Genomic DNA, 22,184 nt, shown 5'->3' on the forward strand with positions numbered 1-22,184 from the left:
GCGTAACTTCCAATCTCTAGATGGCTCTACAAACATCATAATTCCCGAAAGTCCCACGGACGTGTCAAGAATTTTATTACAATCAATATCGCCACGTGTTTTGGACGTAAGAAAAACGCAAGCGCGTTTAACTTAACCCAAAAATTGCATATATATTTTGTTTTGATTCAATAAACTTCAAGTTCCCTACTTTTAAAGTTTAGACCACCATTTGTAATGCTGCAAAGTTCATCTTGACCCGTGTGTCTTTTGTGTTTGAAACATACTACATTATACTGTTTGGGCACCAGTTGCAAAAAAAGTTTCTTTAAGGCTTGTTAACCATGGCATTTAGGAAACTGGAATTGGTTTACTCAAAACAACCTAGCTGCAGTTCAAGACCTAAAATATTTTAAGTCGAATCAACTAAAAAACGCGTCATAAAGCATGAGTTGTTGCATAAACAATTCAAAGGGGATTAAAAAGACAGTAGATCCAACTCAAACTTGTTTGGACGGATTCGATCGACTGATTTTTTGTGGTCAAAGACGAAAGTATATAAAAAAAAATTGTTTTTGAGAGTTCACAAAAAAATCATTTTTTTTTTTTGGGGGGGGGGGCTTTCAACAGTCCGTGCAACATAATGGTCCGTGCATTCTGATTAACTTGGAGCCAGGCTTTTTCAAAAAATCTCCGTCGTAAAATTTTGAGGAAAGGTTTAAATTTAAACGTATCTGGAGATGAGAATAGGCAAATAAACTTATCAGTATCAGTCAAAGCTGTCATTCTTGTTGCATGATTCCTTTCCAAGCATTTCCACTACTAAAAGGCCAGCAGTCATAGCATCAGTTATTTCTCACTGATGGAACATCAATAGTTTTTTTCAACTTCATTTACTTTTCGTGTGATAAACAGTACTGTGTCGGTCTTGTTGCGGATTAATATAAACAAAATATTTTTCAAAAATGTTCAAAAAAAGTAAAGACCCATATTAAAACTTAACACTTGGGGCAAATAGTTCTTAATGATATCGTTATTATTTTTTGTTATTTATAGAAAGGGGATTCTTTTTCATTTCAGTTGAAAATATCCGTATTGGCTTTCATCAGCTGGAACCATCCTGTAAACGCTTTTGAATATACAGGAATCTTATTCCAAAATTATCAAAGAATATTGTCACGTTTTAATTAGTAGTAACTATTTATTTGTTTAAATAATTGCATGTCAAGGTCATTTGTAAAAAAAAGTTCTATTTTGTTGCCGTCAAAAAAGAAGGAAATTACGAATCACTACAACTAGATTTGTTCCTTTTTGTCTTAACGGAGGCTCCCTCCGCCCTGTTAACATGCCCTGAAATCTTCAAGTAGAGTAAGAAACACAAAATCAAGCTAAAAATCGATACAACCAAATTGATCTTCCAAAGTTTTTTTTTTTTATCCTCACAAAGGTCCTCTCCTCGGTCCTCTCAGTCCAGTCTAATTACTTAACCTGAAAGTTCAATGCCTATCTTAGGAAATAATTGTTGGGCCTATTTGGGATGAAAATTGATAAAAAAAAACAAAAAACTTCCAAATATTTTCTCCTCTTAGGTTCATTTTACCTAGTTTTTATGTCCAGTAAGTTGCAAGCCAACCGGAAACAAAACAAATCTGATTTCAGTTTTAGCGTCACAAACTAATACAACAAATATTTTCAATTATTTTCCTCTTCATTGAGATCCTTTTGACCCTGTCTGCGTCCTGTGAGTTTAAGGCAACTGAAGAAAACGAAAATTGTTGGTCCAGTTTCAGGGGTCACATCAGTACGACCAAACTTATAAAAACTTTGTCTTCATTGAGGTCTTTCAGGATAAGCCTATATACCCCTTTAAGCTTCAAGCTTATCAGATACGAAACACATTAAGCCTCATTTCCACGAGTCACGAGCGATGAAGCCAAAACCAGTTTCAATTTTTTACCATTACAAATTTTGTTCGTTTTTTTTAAAATAAAATTGAAACTGATCAAAGGTAGTAAGATTTTCAGTCCATTCCCAGGTCCTTGAACACCTACCCCCATTGCAATAAAAATGTGTGGTCATCTAAGCCCAAAAACAATCGTTGAAAATTTCAAGCCGACCAGAAAAACGTTTTTCGGCCTAAAATTTGTCTGTCATTATTTATGGGTCAATTCTCAGGCGAACCATTTTGTTTCCTTTGTTTGCGAAGTGGGTTCCCCTTGGTCCAAGGAAACCTAGATAAAAAAAATTATTTAGCCCTTTTCGGGTCTAGTTTTGAGGTAGAATGCCCCCAAACTATTTTTTTTATAATAGGTTCCCATAGGTCCGGGAAATCAGGCTAAGTTTCCAACTTATTATGAACTAAATGGTTTTTGGCCAGTTTCTGGGCCCCTAATGCTCTTCTGCACAAAATGCGTGGTCCACTCAGCCCAGGCAACGATCCTCGAAAATTTTGAAGGCAATTAAAAACAAAATTTGGCCGTTTTTACCCAAATTTTGAGGGAACTGCAGCTCCAAAGAACTTTTTTGAACACAAAGTCCTACTGCCCAAGGACTCTTCAAGTTTAAAGGCACTGAAAAAAAGAAGTTAATTTGGCTCTTTTTAAGGGCTGGTTTTCTAGTGAACCTTTTTTTGTGAATTTTGCCCTCGTGACCCAAAGACTTAAAACATAAGGGTCAAGCCGATCGATAAATAAACTGATGCCGTCCAGCTATGGTTTTCGGAGGCCCGTACAACCATTCTAAATTAATTTCTTGTGTACTAGGGCTCCCTTGGCCCAAGGACTTACATGTGCAAGTTTCAAGTCGTTTGGAAAAAAAAATTTCCGTCCAATTTTCCGTCTTTTTCTGGGGGAAGCAATATTCTTTTCTTTTTCATGAGCATCAGATTCCTCTTGACCCAAGGACTTCCTTTAATTTTTAATTTAAAGTTCTCTTGACCCAAGGATATAAGTAATGAGCTGAGAAAACAAATCATCATTTTAGAACCCTATTTTTAGGAAAGACCGTGTCCCAAATAATTTTTTTTTACATTATGGTCCCCTTTGGCCGGGTACTTACGGCCAAAAGTATGCCTGATCAGGCAACACCACTTTTTGGACGATTTCAGAGCCCCCGGCACTCACCTCCCTCCAGTCAGATGTTTCATCCCCTTAGCCCAGACAGCAGTTCGTGAAAGTATCAGGCCAATCTGGAAAACAGAGTTTTTTGGATCCCTCTTGGGCCAAACATTTGGGAGGCTAGAATTCCAGCTTAAAAAAAAATTTCTGGCTCTTTTTCAGACCCTATTTTCTTGATTTCTTTTCAAAATTTTATAGCGTATTTGGGTACCCATGCCCCAATGATTTAATAATTTAAATTTGACCCGAAAAAACTTTTGGCCATTTTTTAACCTCATTTGCAGAGAGAACCATGACTCCAAATATTTTTTGCTTACATTGTGTTCCCCTTGGGCAGACACTTACGGTTAAAATTTTCGAACTGATCACGGACAATATCTTTTTGGCCATTTCAGTGCCCCCTACCACCCTTTTTCCTCAAAAAAATGTTTTTGTCCCCTTGCTCCAGGCAGCGAATCTTGAAAGTTCCAATTCAATCATAAAAAAAGATTTTGGACGATTTTTGGGTCAAACATTTGGAATTTCGGGGCCCAGTTAAAAAAGAACTTCTGGTCCTTTTCGGGGCCTATTTAGCTATATTTTCAAAATGTTCTTGTACACTGAAGCCTCTATGGCCCAAGGACCTATGGATACAAGTTTCAAACCAATAAAAAACAGGTCATTTTTGGGACCCCATTATTGGCGAGCCCAGGCTCCTCAAACTCAATGGTTTTCGCTCACTAGGCCTCCCTTAGCCCAGTAACTTATGTTAAGTTTCAAGCCGTTAAAAAAAATAAGCTGTTGCTTAGCCCTTTGTCGGAACCCAGGTTAGGGGAACAACATACATATTTTTTCTATTTTCCATTCGTTGTGAGCCAATCAGAAAAATGCTTTTTGGTCTTTTTTGGGACCTATTTTTGTGGCTTATGACCCCAAACACTTATTTTGTGCATTGGGTTGTTTTGGCCCGAACACTTACGACCATAAGTTCCAAATTGGTCAGGAACAAAAGGTATGTTGACCGATTGCCGGGCCTTCTAGCGCTCTTCCAATCCTCCTACAAAATGTGTCATCCTCTTGGTCCAGAAAACAACCACTAAAAGTTTTGAGCGAATCACAGAACCAAGATCAAAATGATCTTGGGGAAGGGAAATGTTCCCTTTTCCCAGAACAAAAATATTTTTACACCTTTTGGAACTATGCATTATTTATCTCCATTTCCTCAGGGGTTGTGGGATGACGCCATCCCCGGAGGCGCATTTATTGGACCTTCCGACTATTTTGAACAAAAAAGCTATATCAAATTTTAACTAGATGTCTTGGGGAGTTACATGGGAGCTGAGAACATAGGAGTGGGAGACTGTTTGACCTCCAAAGACGTACGAGTCTTAAAAAGGGCACTAGAAATTTATAATCGAAGGAACCCCCTTCAAAATTTCTTGGACCATTCCTGCATACAAAGTGACCGGGAAAAAGAACATGAAAGAAATAATACGTTGAAGGCACTTGGCTCTTTACTTAGGCCATGATATTTGTCAGATGAAAGACTGCCAAATTTTTGTATTTTTCACCTGGCGACGGCCATTAATTATGTATCTGGAATATCTAGTGTTTGAAATGTGTCTTTTTTAAGTTTTATCCATTATCTTGAAAACCCCTATTTTATACAATTTCTTTTCTTATCTTTATGACTGAAAGGTGGCCAGGTTTTAGTCAATATTTGTGAGGTTTTGCATGATTTTGTCACCGTTGTTCGCTTAAAGAGTGCTAAAATAGAAACAAAGAAAAAATTCTCATGCAAGAAAAATAAATCTCATTGAGGATAAATACGCATGTACAAAAAAAGATTTAAAAAAAATGAACAATTTCTTAAATCAAAATTCTCAGAATGTGTTATAGAATATAAACAACTGATGGAATAAATACAAAATGCAACCAACTCAATACCCCATTTCATAATAAACTATCAATTATTAAAGTTTTTTTTTTTACCAATTATCAAATTGAAAGGTAAACTAATTCTAAGTTATGTATCTCTGATGGCCTATGAATCGGCTGTTCAAACATTAGAAATCTAGAATAAAAGTTTATCTAATTCAAAGGAAAGGCCAAGAAGTTTGAATAAAAATTATGAAATATCTAGATTAGTCAATGATAAAAGTTTTTTCTTTTCTTAAAGATAACCTGAATAAACTTTAAATTGAAAATGTCATTAGTTGGGTCATATCAATGAGACTGCACCTAGAATTACTAATAAAAATATCTCCTTCTCCTATCAAACGTTGAACAAAGTGGAAATATTTTAAATTAAAAAATTGTTTAAATAAAAATTATATATAATGGTAATATGATACATTGAAATCAAAATTAAAAAAATTAATTCAAATGGACAACCCTAGATTATTGCTCTTAAGTGCTAAATTAATACAACAGCAAACTAGATACAATAGTGCATTATAATAAAATAAACAAATTGATCCCACCCCTGGGATTTGTCTGAAGCGCAATTCTCCCATGAAAATAAGAAATAGCAGGAGATAACTTAATTCGGTTGCTCCAGCCCCAAAGAGATCGCTTAAACTTAAAAATAAATTTAAAAAATTTAAATCAAGTTTTTTAGCTGAATATTGTGGCTTCCTAAAATTAGATCAGATACAATTTGAGCAAGCTGCAACCTCTTAATAGGAAATTGATTGCCCACAGTTCATTTTTCTCATTTTTTTTATACTTAAGTACACAATTTTGCAAGTATTAAAAAAAAAATCACTTATATATCTCAAAGGTTACACCCTTGATATGTACATCCTGCTGTAAGGTGTAAAAAAAGGATTCTGGTTCAATGAGTGGGAGGGAATAAACTAAAAAACTGTATGTGTAGACATACAGTGTTCCAATGGAAACAAAATGGAATATTTTGTTAATAATTGGGACCATGAAACTCAAAGTATCTTCTTCAATTTAGAAATGTGCCCTTTCTAAATGGTTTTATGCAGTGTTTTTTTTTTTTTTTTTTTTTTTTTAATGTTTAACCCTTAAGTGTTTTTTCTGTGTAAATATTTTTGAATTTTGTAATGCAATTATTATCATTAAATAAAACAAGTATTTAATTTTTTTGATTTTTGGGATTTATTCACCAGATTGAGGTAAGGTTTGGTTAGTTGTATCAGCGAGAAGAGTAATATGTATTAATTTAAAACTCCTTTCAAATCATTTCTTTGCGGACCATCAATGTCCGGTAAAACAACACTTTTAACGAAAATAATTCAAAATCATAATACAATATTTTTAGAAAATCCGAAAAATATCTACTATTGCTACAGCTTATGGCAAGAGTCCTACGATAAACTAGGACTATTGCGCCAGATATGAAATTTATACGGGGCCTAGACGTGTTTAATATTATCGAACCAGACTCCTGGTTGATTATTTACGATTTAGCTGAATACATCGAAAAATGGTCTCAGGAGATGTTAAAATTATTCAAAGTTCGATCTCATCATGAATTAAATAAAAAAAAACAAGTTTTTTAAACTGAAAGTAAGGAGTGACAATTCAACTTAAAACGAATAGAAATTATTCCGTATATGAAAGGGACTGTCCCCTCCTCAACGCTTCGCTCTTTACGCTATTGTTTTTTATTGTTTTAAAAAATAAAGTTGTGAGACAGAGTCAAACTTTAGCGTAAAGAGCGAGGCGTTATACAGCTTATAACTTATATATTTGAAATCAGCATAAAAATCTGATTCTTTTGATGTATCTATCTATTGGTATCATAATTCTGTTGTTTTTTTTCTTTTTATTGAGCCGGGTCGCTCCTTACTTACAGTTCGTTACCACGAACTGTTTGAAAAACATCGTAACCGTTGTTCTCCACAATCTCTTTCATCAAAGCAAATGTGTGAGGATATATGCTTTAAATTATGCTTACCATATCATCTATTTTGTTGTTCGTGATTCAAGTTCTCTCACAACTTTAAGCAACGAAATATGTCCCGGTGAACCAAAATTTTTGCTCTCGGCATACAATCAGGCTACAAATAAACCCTATGGTTACGTTCTATTGGATCATGGTTGCAGCGGCAGCTGCAACCTAGTAAAGAGCGAACCAAAGCCCATAGTAACCAAAAATTAAGAAACGCGTTTTGAAAAAAACTGCCTAGTGAAAAATAATTGCCACATAACACTGACTCAGGAATGGTAACTATTGTTTCGGTTCGTTTTAAAAGTAAAAGTTTATTGCAAAAAGACATTTACGGTGATTTCGAAAAAAGCCTAAGACCCCTCGAAAATTGCGTCAGACCAAAATAAAAAGTGCACCATTGGTTTCAGTAAGGTCGAAAACCCTAGACAGGGAAATTACAGTCCCCCTTCTTGAACAACAAAGAAAATCGCTTTTTTGCATCGGTAGCACTGATCTGTCTCCCTTTTCTTTTCTTTTTTCACCAGGGCTAGCGAATGACCAGAACATCATAGAGAGATGTTTAATGGCTCATTTGAAAGGAAATTAAAATTATAAGTGCTCTTTTTAAGTGACCAAAATATTAGGGGACAACTAGCCCCTCTCCCTACAGGCCCCCTCCCCTAAAGTCATCCAATCAAAATTTTAAGATAACCATTTTGTTTAAAATAGTTCAAAGGTCCAATATATATGATTTTGATGATGATATGACCCTGCATAGTCCCAGGGGAAGGGCTGTATGTGGTATCGGGCATATCGATATCGCGTGAGTAGGGAAGCTTCTTACCATTCTAAGCGTACAAGATCATTGATCTCCAATGAGCTAGAATACTGCCAGTACGAGATCACAGGGGTTTGAATACTACCAGTACAAGATGACAACCAATCAAAGGGCTAGAATCTGTCTACGAACAAGATCACATCCTCTTTCTAAACCGATCACAGAGCTAGGAATACTGACGGGAGTGACGCAGCGAACATAAGGAAGGATTTCAGTTTAGGTGATATTAGTGTGAGAATAGAATTCAAGAAGAGAACAGTTTGACTATACTCCGTTAGTTATTCATTGAGATATATTTGTAATTATGAGTGAAATGTTTACACTATTAAAAGATGATAGTAGATTTGGTGGCAGCAGGAATGATGCAAGAATAGCAAACATTTCGATAGGAATTACAAGAACTTCACTGCTTTGTATTGGATGGGTTGAAATATATGCAAGATGTGTGTTATCTTTGAGTAAACTTAAATTGGAGGACCGATTATGCTTTGCTGCAAAAGTTGATATAGCACATGTGAATAGATTTCAAAGTGCTTTAAACGCAATAGTGAAGTATATAGAGGACAATAAGTTATATAGGTAATTATATATGTGTAATATATATTAATGTTGTAATTATACACGCTCAATAAAATTGTTTCAAGATCGAAAATGTCCCCTTTCTTTTTGTTAGATTTTGTAGGTTATCGAATATCCTTGAAGTAGAACGAATCATGGTTAGTCTAGAGTCAGCAGGGAGAGTGTTTGGATTGAAAAATGAATAAATTTGAGAAAGAGAGAATTAGGTCGAATCTTGTGATTATGGGAAAACGTTTGATTCTGGAAGACGATTTTCTCGAGTTATCTCTTCAACGGAATATATTTTCTAAGGGAAAACTTGACAAAGTAATGAAAACTGATTCTCCCCCATTGGACTACTGTATGAAGCTTTTACGACGTGACTCAAATGCTTTTACTCAATTTATTGATATATTAGTTGAAACAAAGCAGAATAATATTGTGGATATACTTTTGAAAACATTGCCATAGATTCTATGTAGATGGCCCTTTCTTCGAAAGAGGCTATGTAACGTCAGAGAGTTACTCCTCTCCTACCCCTCTCTGAATTTATTAAACGAGGATCAGTTTCTTCTTAGCTGTGAGAGAGTTGATTTTGGAAACCAAAAATGATCTATACATGTCCACTATGTATGTACACTCTTGGCAGTTGGTCATCATGTGAGAATTGTACAATTATTGATGAATATAATGAAAAGTGTAAATTATGCAATCCATGTAAATTACATAGAGGATATGCAATACAAATTAAAGGCTGTAATTGATGTCTTGAAGAGATTTGTGACCCTCACCCTAGAGGGCAACTATTGCCACTATGAAAAATGTGATTAATGGGAGAATACTTATCCTTGTATGATTGGAAAGAATCCTAAACGTGATTTTAGTTTATTTCTACGAGATTGGTATCGTCGTGGTCTTAAATTATTTTGGGAGGAAGAATCAGGTCTACGATTCAACTGTTAGGGTAACAAGACAATTTGGTCTCTAGGTCATCGTTGTGACAACACTGCCTATTAGGACTATAAACCTACTGATATTTTTAGATGTTACACAATGTGATTCACCATTTGAAAACACTGTATGTGATATTGCTTTAAATAGAAAAATAGACAAATTCGAACACGTAAATTTTACAGCATAAATGCAAATAGTATCATTGACTATACAAAGAGATACGACAAGAGTGAAGTTACATTGTACTGTAGAAAATGTGACCATGACTTTGCAGCCAATCAAGATCAATATACAGTGGATTCAAATGATCTACCAGCATTAGTGGTTCTCGACAGTTGCCTGTACACCGAAGAATAAATCTAAAGTGAAGAATAAAGACATTGCTGTTGTGTATATACATTTTTTTTATTAATAAACACATTCACATACATTTTTAAAGCACTTTACTCGTCGGGCACTAAAATCAATATTATACAGATCTTAGAACATATTTTCAACCATAAAGTCGTTCAGACGTGGATTGTCTACGTAAATATTGAGAAACTTCTTGTAAGTATAGCCGCGACATCTTAACACGAAATATAGTAGCGCGTGGAAACCGCAACTTTTAGACTTCAGATCCTGCACTCTCTTCCGATTTTGAATCATCGTTTCCCCCTGCTTTCAATATAGTTGTTGATGTGTGGAGTGTAGAATGTATAGGGTAGGCCGAGAGGATCAAAAAATTCAATCGTCTTCATTGTTTGAAAGATGCACAACCAATGGCCAGTATTCACAGTCGACGGACTGTTATTAACAATGATTAGGGTAATGTTTGCACATTGAATTTTTCCAAGGAAGTCCGAGGGTAGACAATAGGACCTGTATTTGGACATGTAGGGGTCCATATTAAATACGTTGCTTATTTGACTGGTGTTCATTGTGCAAGGTCTAGTAGAACACTGCCTTCAGGAGTGATTTCCCAATAGGTTTCAAATTGATTCAATGAGATTAGTACGATACTCTCAGGTAATGGATCGGTAGATGTAAACTCTAAACGCATACATGCCGTCCGCACTAGACTTCTATTCCAGCGTACAGACTAGTCAGTATCGTTGGACTATGTGTTTTATCGAATATATAAACGGTTACTTCATTCTACATTAGTTGGGAATCTGTACCTAATAATGATATGGCCCACTCATTCAGTATCTTGTGCTATTTCTGGAAAAACGGCTAGTAAAGTTGGAAAATGTTTACTTTGGATACAAGAAATAAAAGCCCAAACATCACAAAATTATTTGGGTAGCCAGTCCATGATTCTATTACACTAGCGCATTTTACAAATGCCAATGCTAATTTTGACGGAATTTCACCATTGATAAAGGATGAGTCGGTGAAGGTACGTGAGCCAGTGGCAATATGACGTTGATTGGCGATTGTATGAGGAACAAGTAGTTTAATATTATTTCCATTGGCTCTCAGTTTTTCCACTGCCAAAGCAACAGAACTAATAACCTGCTGCTTTCGTACATGTAGTATTGCCGAGAAGAGAGAGTTACATCAGGATTGGCAGGAAGTTCCTTGCATTAAATGAAATCTGATAGAGCAGGCGTCAATTTCACACTCACATTAATATTTGGTGTTAACCATTGGGGTATATTACATGTTTCATGGCATAGATTTCCAACAAGATGTATTCCACTAGTTGTAGCATTTTTAAGTGCATCTATAATATTGGTATCTATAATGTATTTATAACCATTCGGTGTGCCTCTTAATTCCTTGTATGACGTGGGTGTCATCAACAATTTGATAAATTTCACTACAGCTTTTTCAATTCGACAGATTGTTGCTTGTGCTCACCAAAGTGACATTTATGTAGACACTGATTTGATGAAATAAATTATGTAATATAAAATTTTCATTGGAAATTCCATCGGTATGAATTGACGTACCGTTGTCGGATTTCTTGGCTTTTACATGTAAATCTATAAATGTCGAGGACATACCCATAAATTAGTCTTCATTGGAATAAATTTGAAAGTGGATATTATCGGACAGCGGTTGTTGTGGATAAAATTGTTCATAGTATCCATGTTTACACTGACATTGACATTTTCTGCATTGAATAGATTTAAAGATGAAGTGATTGAAGGTTGGAAATCCTTATGCGGTAGATATGCCAATGTTCAGTCTATAAAAAGAAATCCAGTTTAGATCTAACAATTCTCTTCCTGTATCTTCTTCTTCTGTTTATTTTACGTGTAATTTTTTCATTCTTTTCTCTGACAGGGGTGAGTTCTGTTGCTTTTGACCTGAGTAGAGACTGATGAGTGGTGCACTGTTTTTCGACCTTTTTAAACCTTTTCCATTTTGTTGAGATTTCAATTGCTCGCCAAGGATACGCGCACTGGACCTAAGATTTTCCAAAGCACTTCTTTAAAGTCCTTCCAAGAGCTCCAATCATATAGTGTAGAGCATGCAAAATCTGTCACAGCCGGTACAATATATTTTTTAACCAGAGGCAGTGCAGAGCAAAACAGCTTAGCAAAACAACTGCCAAAACCATAGCCAGACATTGATGAACCTTTGTAAAAGTCCATTATATTGCCCAGTTGTCTTGGGCCAAGAGTATTAACATAGCAGTCAATATCAGGACAAATGATCAATTCATTGCAGATTTGCTAAATATCTTCTACATTTGCCCCCTTGGACAAGAAACCGTAAAATTATTCATTTGTATAAGCTATCTGACCCTAATATTAGCATTAATAAATCTCTATCCCGTTTTCAAAATAAGTTTAATCATCCAGGGTCACCAATTTGTTCACAATAGTTTTTTTTATATTAATGTAATGCATATAGTCACTGTTCGTATTAATGTAATGAAGAGTTTTCTTTTGTCATGTGTGTGAATTTTCAATGTGTGTTCGTGTCCTTCTTTTTCTTCTTTTTCTTCTTTTTTGTTTTCTTTAGTGATTACTCCATCTACTGTACCTTTTGTACCTTTTTTTGACGGGCAATAAATAAATAATAAAAATAATAATGAATACCACTTTTCAATTAGACATCTTGTTTGTTTTGAAAAACGATAACGATGGGTCGAAAATGGCCTGTAATCACAGCCACACCTTTTGATATTGCTAGGGGATCACCTAATTCAGTTCTTAGTGTTAACTGGCAGAGTTCTAAATAGGAAGTGTTTACGGGGATATATTGAAGATATTTTATATTGTAATGATGAATATGATCTTGATTGGTTTTTCGTTCAAGAACTCGTAGGAGGGGGACATTGCTATTGCCAATTCTGGATGTTTCAACAAATGAAGCATAAAGAAATATAGAACATCTTTTAGATGCCAAGAACATCTTTTAGATTATCATTGAGAATAACCTTTTCACCGGCAATGGGTGAACTAATGTAGATCTTGCCCTCTTCCTTTGAATAGTTGACATGAAAGGCTCCTTTTTTACGAGCAGAAACTCTTTTATCGTAAGAACGACATAAATCATTCATACAAGTGAGTTATTCATAGGACAATTCAGCATATGGACAATCTATCCAATTGATCATTTGAACTTTTGGTTTTTCGCTCTTAGGTGGCGGCAGCCAATCATATGTTCTAATGTTTTTCCCATATTCTCAATTTTTTTTTAGGATCTCTTAGGCATTTTTGAGAATACAATCAACAAGAGCCACTTCATGAGCGCCATCAAATTTGAAAGTGGGAGAGAGTTTCGTCTAAAAATCACTTGTTTTATTCAAATCATTGTAGAGAGGGTCGGAGACATTGGACATGAATGTCACATAGAAATCATTGGGCATTGTAAGTATCTTCAACTCCAACCCAAGAATCAAAATCAGAGTTGTATCCTAGCCAACGAACAAGCAACTGTCTCTTGCCCCTGCAAGTACGGCTCTTTACGACGGTGGCGGGTATCTCACGATAAGGTCTTTGTTTGTCCACACGACACAGTGCATCTTGAAGTAAAACTAGCTTTTTATCATCGGCAATATTTTTATCATTAATGAATTTGCTTAGATTGTCTTCAAAATGTTCAAATGGTGAAAGAAAAAGTTCTATTGGAGTCAATTTATAGGGTTTAGGCATCTAGAGAAAACTATTTACAAGTCCTTGGATTATTGGAAGTAAATGTGTAAAAAAGCTACCGCCCGCTTGAAGGAGACGTTTTCTTTTAAAATATTTTCCTTTGTTTTTGCAAGGCAAGGCACGTACAGTGGTACACTACCCTCGGTTAAATTCTAACATATGACATATAATAGAAAAGTAAATTTTTTGTCAACGTCATGTTTGAGAATAATCTTCCTAACTCAGGGTTTTGAGGTACTTAGAATTAGAAATACGTACATATTGTAGTTTAGTTTCTTTAGTGCCATGATGCCAAGTAATAGCCCTTTCTACTGTTCACTGGAAGATATACAGTAATTTCTTTGTCGAAAATATCTGTGACTACACGCAGGTCCTCGGACGTATTCTGATTAAGATGTAGATAAATGTACCCATAGGGCTTATTTGATGCCTGACTGTACGCTGAAAGTCGAAATTTGGAGGCACCAGGATATATTTGTTTATTGAGAGTTATTAGAGAAACTTGAATCACAAACAACTCGGTAGATAATATAGATAGTGCAGTTCAAAGCAAGGGTTCTCAAACACTTGCTCTGATGAAACAGATTGTGTAGAACTAGGATTATGGAAATGTGTTCATGATGAGAGCGAACAGTAAACAGTTGTAGCATTTCCTGCGAGAACTGTTCAATTGACTCAGCTAAATCATCAATAATCAGCCACGAGTTTGGCTCAATACTACTGAAAACGTCAATTCCCCGTATGAATTGTATTGGCATGGATGTAGCAGTGGCAATAGCTTTTATTTGATGACATGACTCCTGCCAAATACTATAGCAATAGTAAACTTTCTTTGGTTTTTCCAAAAACATTTTATTACAATTTTTAATTATTTTAGCTAAGTTCCGTTTTCCCCGACATTGACGGACCACAGAGAAAAGATCTGAATGGTGTTTAAAATTGATACATACTGCTGCTGCTGTTGACAACAGTTGGAATAAAACTAACTGTAAACCATACTTGTCTAATGAATAAATAATAACAATTTTCCCTTGGATCTACCTAGTACGTTATTCAATAGCAACAACAAAAACATTTTTTTTCTTTTATTAACAACACTTTTTGTACAACAAAATCAGCAATAACAGAACAACAATTTATTATTTTTCATTTATTGACAAAAAACAACTTAAAATACAGCAAGAAAAGCAATAGCAGCACAGTTGAACAAATTTTTTAGACTAAAATATGAGAAAACTCTATTTACAACATTTAAAAGATGAGAATTCCCCCTCCCCCTCCGGGGCCGAAGGCCAGGCCGGGGTCGAAGGCCGGCCACGGGCGGGACCCCCCACCCCCTGGGCCGAAGGCCAGTGGCCACGGGTGGGGCCAGAAAGGGCGGCCCGCTGCAGCGGGAAACAAACTGTATACAATAGCTGAATTAACATTTGAATGATGACGAGGACGATGAGAATAGAATGGAAATTATACTGAGAAATTGTTGTTGTCCCCCACCCACCAAGTACTATTTTTGAATTTAAGTTAATTTATCCAGACCAAGTTGTTTTTGATAGTCCATGCATTCAACTCGATCTGAAACACGGTAGTGGCCATGGGGGAGTACCCTTACACCATTCTCGAGTACAGAGACCTTGTCGGATATGCAAGACCTGGCATTTTTTTCCACTCTAACAGTATAGTTCTTATATTGTAGAGAGCGAATTGCCATAACTTTTGCTCTTGGCACTAGACAACTGTTCACACAGTTTCTGTAGACAATCCTGTCGTAATTATTTTTTACAAAGTGTGTAGGCGCCCCTTTGCACGCCTGTTTTACATCCTTGCCGTGTATTTCCACACAGTGTACTTTTGGACCGGGGAACACCCCATTGGATATTAAATCACTCCACGTCTCCGACTTTAACATTAAAAGTTGAATGGGGGCCTGGCGTTTCACCAGCTCGGGATAGATGCTCTCATTCCAATTCGTGTAATAAATCCGCGGGCTAATGGGCACACCATTTTCCAAATTATCCAATAAATTCTCGGTTTTAACTTTTAGCAATAGAGAATCTGTGTCCCCTTAGTAAACTTGAACCTCCCCCTCCCTTGGCCATTGTACCTTACACACATTGTAAAAGAAGGGAAACATAAATTTCTTGGAAATTTCAAGTACTGAAATCCCCCCCGCGATATTCTTATTTAGAACAACATTTCTCTTTTTTCTGTGTAGCAGAACCAAATTCGGGTCTATGGTCGTGAATGTTGTAAAGTTAGGATCAGCGAAAATTCAGGCACATTATTTGGGGCAGGTTACAACGTCGTAACGCGATCTGTTTTGTACGCTTTCACACATTTTTTGAAAAGCTGAAATTAAAATGAGTTTATACATTTGTTTTTGAACCATACTTTTTGGCTGCGAACGTTTACTGACAAAAGTGTCAATAAACGTTTTCAAGTAGGGTTTCTGATCAAATTGCAGGGCTCTTTGTATCTTTGTGACCCTGAAACCATTGGTCACCATCCACCGCAATAGTACGTGGTGAAAAACAATATTCTGTTTTGGGTCCAAATCCGCAATTAGTTTCTGCTTGGAGGGGTTCCAATACATGCCCATATCATAGACGAAAGACCGATTTCATGGGATTAAAGAAACCCTGGTCACAATTCTATTTACGCACAGAAAAACAAAATGTTTTACAGTTTCGTTGAGTTCTAATGTTGTGTGACCGTCAATTAAAAAAACATCCTTGGGGACAATTTTCCTCGACAGTATGAATGTCAGAGAAAGCTAGAACACAATGATTTTCAAGCCATTTGTAATTGCCACACGGTAAACTATAGTGAGACATGGCCGAGGGGTAAAGTGAGTTCATGCCTATAAAAACAGCATCGGATTAAACACCAACAGCAGAGTTTTGTCCACTGCAATCCGTTGTTAAAACGCGATCCTCATGCAAAATTTATCCCCCCTCATAGATATTTCAACACATATGTTTCGATCTACATCGGAGATCAGATCTATTTCCTCCCTACTGATTTTTAGAATTAAGTTCATGACGAGGTGCGGTGTTGAAAAATAAGTCAATGTCTAGCCAAAATTCTGAATAAATTTGGTCTGTTTTCTTGCAGATAATGTCTAAAAGAGTCAGTACATCGCTTGCCAAGTATATTCTATAATAGTCGCAACCATTTTTACAGCCACCCTTATCCCATACTCTCTTAGCAAATTTATAGTTCTTGACAGTGCAATTACTATCGATAAGTGAACTATAGAATGCTTCAATGGGGGAAGGGGGAAGTTATTCCTCACTTAACCGTGCGCCAGAGTTGTAATAACCATACGAATACATGCTTTTACAAGTCATAAGTCATATATTTCACTGTAAGGAAAGCGCTGTTTGAGCAGAGGGAAACTATCAAATTTGTAACTTTTCTGCACCTGAAGTAGTTGACTGAGAGCCTTGGGGAAAAAACTATATGAATATAAAAAACAGATTTTATTCATGCACGTATGCCCTTTATCCTCTGTTTTCAACTGGAACTCTAAAACCATCAGCTTTTCAGCTGAGTTGGGTATAATATTTTAGGTAAATGACTTATTTACTCATGGACTATCTGCACCCCGTCCCTCCCTGTGTATACGTGCCAAAGCCAGTAAAATAAATTTCAAATCGTAGTTTGAATTGTGAATGAAAACCGGTATAAGAAACCGCTGGCTTACATTCACATTGCACGATTGGTGTGCTACGCCACGAAAATTACTACCCCCTGAGGATATTTCATGCAAAAATTGATCATGATCACTGACTTTCGCCTTCTCACCCCCCTTAGTCTTTTTTCCCCTAGTCCCTTTCCCCTTAGTCCCCTCTTCAAATTCCCCCTTACATACCCAACATGTTTTCTTATTTTTAATGGACAGGCGATCCTCTGCTGATAGTATCATTGGGTAGTGTGTGTGCCTCAAACGGGAAATAGCCCCATTCGCAGTGACAATTAATTTAGTCAATGCTTTGATCATGCAATCATTCTCGTCCAACGTCTCAACTATTTTTAAGAGACGCATAGTGTTAGTGCTGTCTCTTTGTGCGTGGACATAGAAAACTGCAATAGCTTGATGTTCTTTGATACGATTTGGAAATTGTGGGTCATTCACATCCATAAGATTAGCCTCACAGTCTAAACCTACTTTATCACTTTGCATAAATGTATTCTGAATATTTCTAAATCGTAAAATTGCCAGGTCACCAACAACTGTCTCAACCGATTGACAGCCATGTCTTTTGCGGTGTTTCATGTGATTTTGTAGCTTTAATTCGGTCCAAAATCTAGACAAACACATTGGGCAGCAGTATCGTACCCCATGAGTTTTCCCCTCCCCAGAACTCTACTAATATCAGTAATTGGGCTGAAATGACCGATTGAATTAGGTTCACTAGGCGGTGTGTAAAACAGCCAAACCCAGTGTTTCACAGATTCAATCGATGGAACCCTTACTGGAAATATTAACCCCTTTTTATTAGAACGCGCCCTCTTCAAATTCCGTTTCATACTGTAGCACTGTAACAGCAATCTTTAAATGCGCGTTTGCCCGTTCAAAAATATCTATTCCTTTGAGTGTTACAGGAAACTTATCTGTTAAACAAATGAAATCTACGCGGGGGAAATCAGACCCTTCTTTTCCGTGCAAGGCACACTAGTCCAAATTTCTCGTTCTAGCCTCATCTTGTAGAGGTTGGAAAGCCGATATAAGAAATTAGTACATGGAACACTTTTGACCTGTTTCGAAACAGATTCGTTGAACGCCCTTGCATCCTTCTAAATCAGGATTATATTTTAAAACTATTGCCTTTGGTCTCACTGCCCCTCCTCTTAAAATAAAATCTTTTTTAAATTTACATATATTTACACTTAAATTTTCAACAAATAAAACTACTGAACCACTACCATTCTCATTATAATTGTCAAGATGCGTGACAACACTGTCTACCCATTGCATAAAGACTTTCTCATAATTTTCCAAATGAGGGTACACCACCATGTCAGATACATCGGATAAAATTGACAAAATCTAAGTACCAGAAAGAATAAATTCTAACAGTCATAAAATCCCAGTTCTATTCATTTTGACTTCATGCATCGTTACGTTGAATTTAGGTTAGACCGGTTTTAGATGGCAGCAGTGCCACTGGGAAAGCACCTCGGAAATATCAAAACCATAGGTTAGGTTATGTTAGCTTACGTGTGTACAAGATTCTGTCAATTTTATCCTATGTATCCGAGAAAAGGATGTTGATATAGAATTTAGTCACCCTGATACTTCGATTTTATCAATTATATGCGATAAGGGATGTTGTTAAAGCATTTATTCATCTGAAATTTTGATTTTGTCAATTTTATTTGATTTATCTGACAAAGGATGTTGAGAAAAAAAATTTATTCACTCTGACACATATATTTTATCAATTTTATTCGATGTATCTGTCAAAGGATGTTGTATCAATTTTATTCGATGTATCTGGCAAAGGATGTTGATAAAAAAATTATTGACGCTGATACTTAGTTTTTGTCAATTTTATCCGACGTATCCGACAAAGGATGTTGATAATTTCATTCTGAAATTTAGATTTTGTCAATTTTATTTGATGTATCTGACAAAGGATGCTGATAGAAAAATTTAGTCACTCTGATACTTAGATTTTGTCAATTTTATCCTATGTATTCAAGCAAAAGATTTTGATGTAGAATTTAGTTACTCTGATACTTAAATTTTTTCAACTTTATCTGACATATCCAATAAAAGATGTTGTTAAAGCATTTATTCATCTGAAATTTAGATTTTGTTAATTTTATTTGATGTATTTGACAAACGATGTTGATAAAAAATTATTCACTCTGACACTTATATTTTATCAATTTTATTCAATGTATCTGGCAAAGGATGTTGTTAAAAAAAATTATTCACTCTGATACTTAGATTTTGTCAATTTTATCCGACATATCCGACAAAGGATGTTGATAATTAATTTATTCAATCTGACACTTAGATTCTGTCTATTTTATTCGATGAATCTGGCAAAGGACGTTGATGAAAAAAAAAAATTATTCGCTCTGACACTTAGATTTTGTTAAATTTTTCCCATGTATCTGAGAAATGGATGTTGATATATAATTTAGTCACTCTGATACTTAGATTTTGTCAATTTTATCCGACATATCCGATAAAGGATGTTGTTGAAGCATTTATTCATTCTGATTTTTTAGATTTTGTCAATTTTATTTGATGTATCTGACAAAGGATGTTGATAAAAAAAATTTCACTCTGACACTTAGAGTCTATCAATTTTATCCTATGTATCTGAGAAAAGGATGCTGATATAGATTTTAGTCGCTCTGATACCTGGATTGTGTCAATTTTATTCGACAAATCCGATAAAGGATGCTGTTAAAGCCATTATTCATTCTGAAATTTAGATTTTGTCAATTTTATTTGATGTATCTGACAAAGGATGTTGATAAAAAAAATTATTCACTCTGACACTTAGATTCTGTCAATTTTATCCGACGTATCTGAGAACATATGATGATAAATAAAATTTATTCACTCTAACACTTAGATTTTGTCAACTTTATCCTATGCATCTGAGAAAAGGATGTTGATATAGAATTTAATCACTCTTATACTTAGATTTTGTGAAATGGCTGTATTGTCTGTCTAGGAAGCGACTTGAATCGATAATGAATGTTGATAAAGAATTTGTTAAATTTTTTTTCACAATTTCCTTAAATTAAATTTCTGTATTGTGTATCTAAGAGGTGAATTCAAGAAAGAGTTTGTTACTTACTTACTTACCTACTTACAATTTTTTCAAAATGACACATCCAACAACGGATGTTGATAAAGAATTTATTCATTCTGAAAGTATTTTCTAGTTTTTTGCAAGCCATTCGTACTATACCTTAAACGCATTCAGATATTTCCTTGATAAAAAAATTTTGTCCGACATATCCGAAAAGTGATGTTGATATCGAACTTTTTTCAGTCTGATACTTAGATTTTGTCAATTTTTATCCGATGTATCTGACAGAGGATGTTGATAAGAAAATTATTCACTCTAACACTTAGTTTTGTCAATTATATTCGATGTATCTGACAAAAGATGTTGATAAAAAAAATTATTCACTCTGAAACTTAGATTTTGTCAATTTTATCAAACATGTCAATTTTAACTGACATATCTGAAAAATGATGTTGATAATGCATTTATTCACTCTGGTACTTAGATTTTGTCACTTCTATCTGATATATTTGACAAAGAATGCTGATAAAGCATTTATTCACTCTGATACTTAGATTTTGTCAATTATATTCGATGTATCTGACAATAGATGTTGATATAAAAAAAATTATTCACTGTGACGCTTAGATTTTTTCAATTTTATACCATATATTCGAGAAACGTTTGTTGATATAGAATTTAATCAATCCGATACTTAGATTTTGTCAATTTTATCCCATGTATTCGAGAAAGGGTTGTTGATATAGAATTTAATCAAACTGATACTTAGATTTTGTCAATTTTATCCGATATACCCGACAAATGATGTTGATAATGCATTTAGAGGATGTTGATAAAGCATTTATTCACTCTGATACTTAGATTTTATCAATTTTATCCCATATATCTGAGAAAGGGATGTTTATAGAATTTAATCACTCTGATACTTAGATTTAACTGAGATATCCAACAAAGGATGCTGATAAAGCATTTAATCACTCTGATACTTAGGTGAACACACTTTATTAAAGTGCTCCATCTTCATTTTTTCTAAAGATGTGACTTATGTATTTGCCGTTCCATCGCGTAGAAAAATAATGATTTGATGCTTGCAATAAACTAGATAGTGCCGATAACCAGCCATAAAGTATCAGTGGGAAAGCCGCATCGTGTCTATGAGCAAGCATATAGTACAATTGTTGGAGCCGTAAGCATATTTTATGTAATTTTAAAATACGTAAAAAAATTTGAATTATTTCGAAGTCTAAAAATTTGTTTAGTCCAATAAAAAAAAAGTGCTACTACAAACATTATTTTTCTAATAGTAAAGGTCATGACTATCATGTCTATACCATTCTCATTTTGAGTTAGGAAAATATTAAATGTGATTTTTTTTTGTTTTAAGTATGTTTCATCACATTCGAACACATGTAAAAAAAAGTTGAAAAAATATACCATGTTAAAAAAAATAATAAAAAAAAAATGGGGGGAGGGGGCCAAAAAGTTGGAGAGAGGGGGGGCACCCTTCGAGTTTGGGGATAGGAGACCTTTGGGGGTTTGATGTCTCTGCTGGTTAGGGTCGCTGGTGCTTATGAACCTTGATGGTTCGTACTCACATACACCTTACTACTTGATTTGCAAGGATTTCTAAGGTTTGTTCTGAATTTCATTATTAAAATTCTTTTCTTGCCATCTACATCTCTCTTAGTATTAACTTTTTAATATATTTTTACGTTAGACCCTATTCTAAATTGATAACGCTATTCAAAAACCACTTGTGAATTATACAGAACACGTCGGAGAGGTATAGCTAGGTCAACTCGCAATGTCATTCCATCATCATTCAACACTTTTATAGATTGCTGTTGTCTCAAATGTATAACAAATTTCATGGGTTAACAACCCCTTCGGGGTTACCTTAACTGCTAATCAGTTTAAACCTTTTTTTTTCTCCCCCTTCATACGATCCAATTCGCAAATGTTATCTAGCTCTGTTTTTTTCCTAAT

The 22,184-nt window shown here is 35.1% G+C and overlaps 1 protein-coding gene across 1 annotated transcript in view; it reads right to left on the reverse strand.

The window, feature by feature from the left end:
- Nucleotides 1-22,184, reverse strand: part of LOC148941432 (uncharacterized) — a 364,996-nt gene that overhangs the window by 309,468 nt on the left and 33,344 nt on the right. The window lies entirely within an intron of this gene.

The sequence above is a fragment of the Artemia sp. Qi Xiang Cuo genome, chromosome 18 (genome assembly GCF_049724085.1).
Source record: "Artemia sp. Qi Xiang Cuo chromosome 18, ASM4972408v1, whole genome shotgun sequence".
Classification (NCBI taxonomy): Eukaryota; Metazoa; Arthropoda; class Branchiopoda; order Anostraca; family Artemiidae; genus Artemia; species Artemia sp. Qi Xiang Cuo.